The following is a 7,085-nucleotide window of genomic DNA, read 5'->3' on the forward strand; positions in this document are numbered from 1 at the left end:
TAACATTACTTCTTACTACAGTGCCTATTTTAATAATCAGTCACATTTGGAGGGCACAATATCATGAATTATTTGCTATGGCCTTACCAGGGGTGTCCAACCTTTTTTTTTTCCTGCCACACATTGGAAGAATAAGAGTTGTCTTGGGCCACACATTAACTACACAAACACTAATGAAAGCTGATTAGCAGGAAAAGGGTCTGTGCACACTTTTTGTGATATCTGATGCCATGCATAAGCAAAATATGTCCTCACAAAATCAGTGTGTGGCCTGTGGGCCATAGGTTGGACACCCCTGGTTGACCATCATAGATAAGAGGGCATACTCAGGGATCAGTCTTGGCTCTGCCTCTCTTTAATTATGTGGCTGTGGTCAGGTTTCTGGGCCTCAGTTTCCTTGTCTGTGAAATGGGAACAATGATAGGATAATACCTGTCTCAAAGGTGGTTGTGGGGATTAAATGAGCTAATACACCTAGCTTGTGTATTGCTATGTGCCTGGCACACAGTAAACACCCCGTAAGTATGAGCTGCGGTTATGTATTATCCCTGTTACTAACATGTAAGATAGTGGAAAGTAGTCAAGCATGCACATAGTCAAATCCGAAGGCATGCCGTTCGTTCCCCAGTACATATGGAAGAAATAGTTGTTCCCTAGCATGTAAGGAGAAATCATCGGTTTCTGAGGTACGTGTACAGTTCCATGGCCTTGTGCTGTCAGGTGGCAGGGTGTGAACTTCTGCATTGCCACAGCCCCGAGTGTGAAGTAGCCAAGGATTTGGGGATTGCATGTACACACCCTGGGGCTGTGAGGAATGTGGCTTTGGCAGCTCCTTGGAAGGATCTTGCAGGATCTAAAGTAGAGGACCTCAAAATTTAGAGTTCTTCAGAGTTACCTAGGAAACTCATGAAATGCAGGTTCTGGGTTACTAGGCAGAGTTGCTGCATCCACATTTTAAACAAACATCCCCAAGTAATTTCCATGCAGTTTTCGAGCGTCCACAGGTGGGCTTGAGAGATGGGAGATGTGCAGCTTCTGAGAGGTGTGCACCTGAGCTTCCTCACATGGGCCAACATCCTCCTCAGCTGGTTTTTTTTTTTTTTTTTTTTGGCCGGGGCTGGGTTTGAACCCGCCACCTCTGGCATATGGGATCAGCGCCCTACTCCTTGAGCCACAGGCGCCGCCCACCTCAGCTGGTTTTTAATCAGGGTCCCCAGTACCCTGACTTTGACCTTGACTATGTTCTGACTGTGAACACAGGCTGAGTCTTTGTTCTTTCTGATCACAATATCAAGCAGAGCCTTGCTATATAGTTATCCCTAATCCTTACCATGTACTCTGCCTTTGAACTTTGTCTAAATCTTGACTGTAGTGACTGATTATACCCTAATCACAAGCACAGAGTAGCCCTTGCCTCTGGCCCTTCCAAAGGCAGAGTCCTAGGTCCAAAAGCTCACCCTGTGAGTCCCACGGAGATGAGGCTGAGGGGGTGTGGATGGCTCTGTGCAGGGTGTTCTCCTCCCCCAGGGCTGGCGACAGAGACAAGAGCCTTTGTCTCTTCTTAGTGGCCTCTGGGTGAGGCTGGGGTTTGGGCTTGGGAACACAGAGGCAGTGCCTGCAAGGCTGATTACTGTCATCAAGCTTCCTCTCATTCCCCCAGCTCCTTCTCCACATCATTGCTTTTCTGATTAACTCCACGGAACAAAGCACCCTGTGCTTATGTGAGATTGAATGGAAGATCACAGAGGCTGTTCCCAGCCAGCCCCCAGGCCTTTCCTGAGTGATTGCTCTGTCCAGGAGCCAGAGGGGCAGGCCAGCGATGCCCAGAGACCAGCCAGAGAGCAGACAGCACTCTGCTTCCTGACGGGGGTTGCTGGTTCTTTGGAGACAGCGTGAAGCTGCCTAGTGCCATATCAAGGGAGTGACATTCTGACTTAGGAATTGCTGACAGAAGGTGAAACTGGTTCTCCTTTACAAAGATAAGAAAAATGTAGAGATTATCTCACCACTATCATCACTGTTATCCTGACTATCAACCAACACTAGGGGAAATTTAGCTGAATTATTTCATTTAATCCTTATATCCCAGGATCAAAAAAAATAACAAGTAACTTGATGTATGTGGGTGTCAATATTGACAGAGAAGGCCACACCACTCTGTTAGCTCGCAGGCTTCCCATTACTAGATTCTAAAGCATATGAGATATCCATATAATTTCCTTTTTTCCTTGGCTGCAAGGAAATTCCAGAATTTGTCTCAATTGCTGTAGATTTCTTCCACTGAAGAGTTTTCAACATAGCTTTCCTTTACCTATCTGCCCATTAAATAGTGAACTATTTCTTAATTCCCAATCAGCAAAATAAATAAATAAACAATTTTTTTTTTTTTTTTTTTTTTTATTGTTGGGGATTCATTGAGGGTACAATAAGCCAGTTACACTGATTGCAATTGTTAGGTAAAGTCCCTCTTGCAATCATGTCTTGCCCCCATAAAGTGTGACACACACTAAGGCCCCACCCTCCTCCCTCCATCCCTCTTTCTGCTTCCCCCCCCATAAACTTAATTGTCATTAATTGTCCTCATATCAAGATTGAGTACATAGGATTCATGCTTCTCCATTCTTGTGATGCTTTACTAAGAATAATGTCTTCCACTTCCATCCAGGTTAATACGAAGGATGTAAAGTCTCCATTTTTTTTAATAGCTGAATAGTATTCCATGGTATACATATACCACAGCTTGTTAATCCATTCCTGGGTTGGTGGGCATTTAGGCTGTTTCCACATTTTGGCAATGGTAAATTGAGCTGCCATAAACAGTCTAGTACAAGTGTCCTTATGATAAAAGGATTTTTTTCCTTCTGGGTAGATGCCCAGTAATGGGATTGCAGGATCGAATGGGAGGTCTAGGTTGAGTGCTTTGAGGTTTCTCCATACTTCCTTCCAGAAAGGTTGTACTAGTTTGCAGTCCCACCAGCAGTGTAAAAGTGTTCCCTTCTCTCCACATCCACGCCAGCATCTGCAGTTTTGAGATTTTGTGATGTGGGCCATTCTCACTGGGGTTAGATGATATCTGAGGGTTGTTTTGATTTGCATTTCTCTAATATATAGAGATGATGAACATTTTTTCATATGTTTGTTAGCCATTCGTCTGTCATCTTTAGAGAAAGTTCTATTCATGTCTCTTGCCCATTGATATAAGGGATTGTTGGCTTTTTTCATGTGGATTAATTTGAGTTCTCTATAGATCCTGGTTATCAAGCTTTTGTCTGATTGAAAATATGCAAATATCCTTTCCCATTGTGTAGGTTGTCTCTTTGCTTTGGTTATTGTCTCCTTAGCTGTACAGAAGCTTTTCAGTTTAATGAAGTCCCATTTGTTTATTTTTGATGTTGTTGCAATTGCCATGGCAGTCTTCTTCATGAAGTCTTCCCCCAGGCCAATATCTTCCAGTGTTTTTCCTATGCTTTCTTTGAGGATTTTTATTGTTTCATGCCTTAAATTTAAGTCCTTTATCCATCTTGAATCAATTTTTGTGAGTGGGGAAAGGTGTGGGTCCAGTTTCAGTCTTTTACATGTAGACATCCAGTTCTCCCAACACCATTTATTGAATAGGGAGTCTTTCCCCCAAGGTAAGTTCTTGTTTGGTTTATCAAAGATTAGGTGGTTGTAAGATGTTAGTTTCATTTCTTGGTGTTCAATTCGATTCCAAGTGTCTATGTCTCTGTTTTTGTGCCAGTACCATGCTGTCTTGACCACTATGGCTTTGTAGTACAGACTAAAATCTGGTATACTGATGCCCCCAGCTTTATTTTTGTTACTAAGAACTGCCTTAGCTATACGGGGTTTTTTCCGGTTCCATACAAAACGCAGAATCATTTTTTCCAAATCTTGAAAGTACGATGTAGATACTTTGATAGGAATGGCATTGAATAGGTAGATAGCTTTGGGAAGTATAGACATTTTAACAATGTTGATTCTTCCCATCCATGAGCATGGTATGTTCTTCCATTTGTTAATATCCTCTGCTATTTCCTTTCTGAGGATTTCATAGTTTTCTTTATAGAGGTCCTTCACCTCCTTCGTTAGGTATATTCCTAGGTATTTCATTTTCTTTGAAACTATGGTGAAGGGAGTTGTGTCCTTAATTAGCTTCTCATCTTGACTGTTATTGGTGTATACAAAAGCTACTGACTTGTGGACATTGATTTTATATCCTGAAACATTACTGTATTTTTTGATGACTTCTAGGAGTCTTGTGGTTGAGTCTTTGGGGTTCTCTAAGTATAAGATCATGTCGTCAGCAAAGAGGGAGAGTTTGACCTCCTCTGCTCCCATTTGGATTCCCTTTATTTCCTTGTCTTGCCTAATTGTATTGCCTAGAACTTCCAGCACTACGTTGAATAGTAAAGGTGACAGAGGACAACCTTGTCTGGTTCCAGTTCTAAGAGGAAAAGCTTTCAGTTTTACTCCATTCAGTAAAATATTGGCTGTGGGTTTGTCATAGATAGCTTCAATCAGTTTTAGAAATGTGCCACCTATGCCTATACTCTTCAGAGTTCTAATTAGAAAAGGATGCTGGATTTTATCAAATGCTTTTTCTGCATCTATTGAGAGGATCATGTGATCTTTATTTTTGCCTCTGTTAATATGGTGGATAACGTTTATAGACTTGCGTATGTTAAACCAGCCTTGCATCCCTGGGATGAAGCCTACTTGATCATGATGAATGACTTTTTTGATGATAAGCTGTAGTCTATTGGCGAGGATTTTGTTGAGAATTTTTGCGTCTATGTTCATGAGTGAGATTGGTCTGAAATTCTCCTTTTTGTTTGGATCTTTTCCTGGTTTTGGTATCAGGGTGATGTTTGCTTCATAGAATGTGTTGGGGAAGATTCCTTCTTCCTCAGTTTTTTGGAATAATTTCTGCAGTACAGGAATAAGCTCTTCCTTGAAGGTTTGATAGAATTCTGGAGTGAAGCCATCTGGACCAGGGCATTTTTTAGTTGGAAGCTTTTTTATTGTTTCTTTGATCTCAGTGCTTGAAATTGGTCTGTTCAGGAGGTCTATTTCTTCCTGGCTAAGTCTAGGGAGAGGGTGTGATTCCAAATATTGATCCATTTCCTTCACATTGTCAAATTTCTGGGCATAGAGTTTCTGGTAGTATTCAGAGATGATCTCTTGTATCTCTGTGGGATCAGTTGTTATTTCCCCTTTATCGTTTCTGATTGAGGTTATTAGAGATTTTACTTTTCTATTTCTAGTTAGTCTGGCTAATGGTTTATCTATTTTATTTATTTTTTCAAAAAACCAACTCCTTGTTTCATTAATTTTCTGAATGATTCTTTTGTTTTCAATTTCATTGATCTCTGATTTGATTTTGGATATTTCTTTTCTTCTACTGAGTTTAGGCTTAGATTGTTCTTCTTTTTCCAATTCCATAAGATCTCTTGTGAGATTGTTGATGTGCTCTCTTTCTGTTTTTCGAATGTAGGCATCTAAAGCGATGAATTTTCCTCTCAAAACTGCTTTTGCAGTATCCCACAGGTTTTGGTAGCTTGTGTCTTCATTGTTGTTATGCTCAAGGAAGTTAATGATTTCCTGTTTTATTTCTTCCTTCACCCATCTGTTATTCAACAGAAGATTGTTTAATTTCCATGCCTTTGGGTGGGCTTGAGCATTTTTGTTAGAGTTGAGTTCCACCTTTAGTGCCTTATGGTCTGAAAAGATACAAGGTAAAATTTCAATTCTTCTGATTCTGTTGATATTTGTTTTGTGTCCCAGGATATGATCAATTTTGGAGAATGTTCCATGGGGTGATGAGAAGAATGTATATTCTTTATCTTTGGGGTGGAGTGTTCTATATACATCTATCAAGCATAGTTGTTCTAGGGTCTCATTTAAATCTCTTACATCTTTGTTTAATTTCTGTTTAGAGGATCTGTCCAGCTCTGTAAGAGGTGTGTTAAAGTCCCCTGTTATGATGGTATTATCAGATATCATATTGCTCAGACTGAGTAAGGTCTGCTTCAAGAATCTGGGAGCATTTAAATTGGGTGCATAAATATTTAGAATTGAAATGTCTTCTTGTTGTAGTTTTCCCTTGACCAATATAAAGTGACCATCTTTGTCTTTTTTGACTTTAGTTGCTTTAAATCCACATGTATCTGAAAATAAGATTGCAACTCCTCTTTTCTTCTGAATTCCATTTGCCTGAAAAATTGTCTTCCAACCCTTGACTCGGAGCTTTAATTTGTCTTTTGAGGCCAGGTGTGTTTCTTGCAGACAGCAAATGGATGGCTTGTGTTTTTTAATCCAGTCCACCTATCTATGTCTCTTCAGTGGGGAATTCAAGCCATTAACATTTATGGAGATAATTGATAAGTGTGGTAGTATTCTATTCGTCTTATTTGGTGAGAGTCCATTGCTTAATTTTATCTTTTGCATCAGTGTGGAGGTTAGGTTTTGTCCTTTGATTTCTGAGTTCTTACTTTGCTGCTGATCCATTGTGGTGGTCAGTGTGCAGAACAGGTTGAAGTATTTCCTGTAGAGCTGGTCTTGTTGTGGCGAATTTCCTCAATGTTTGTATATCCGTAAATGATTTGATTTCTCCGTCAATTCTGAAGCTTAACTTAGCAGGGTACAGAATTCTGGGCTGAAAATTGTTCTGTTTAAGTAGATTAAAGGTAGATGACCATTGTCTTCTTGCTTGGAAAGTTTCATTAGAGAAGTCTGCGGTCACTCTGATGGATTTGCCCCTGTAGGTCAACTGGCGCTTACTCCTGGCAGCTTGCAGAATCTTTTCTTTTGTCTTGACTTTGGACAGGTTCATCACAATGTGTCTTGGAGAAGCTCGGTTAGAGTTGAGGCGACCTGGGGTCCAATATCCCTCTGAAAGCAGTGTGTCAGACTCTTTGGTGATGTTTGGGAAATTTTCTTTTATAATATTCTCTAGTATGGCTTCCATTCCTCTGGGGCATTCTTCTTCCCCTTCTGGAATTCCTATAACTCGTATGTTGGAACACTTCATAAAGTCCCATAATTCTGACAGTGAACGTTCTGCTTTCTCTCTCTTCTTTTCTGCC

This window comes from Nycticebus coucang, chromosome 18 (genome assembly GCF_027406575.1).
Source record: "Nycticebus coucang isolate mNycCou1 chromosome 18, mNycCou1.pri, whole genome shotgun sequence".
NCBI lineage: Eukaryota > Metazoa > Chordata > Mammalia > Primates > Lorisidae > Nycticebus > Nycticebus coucang.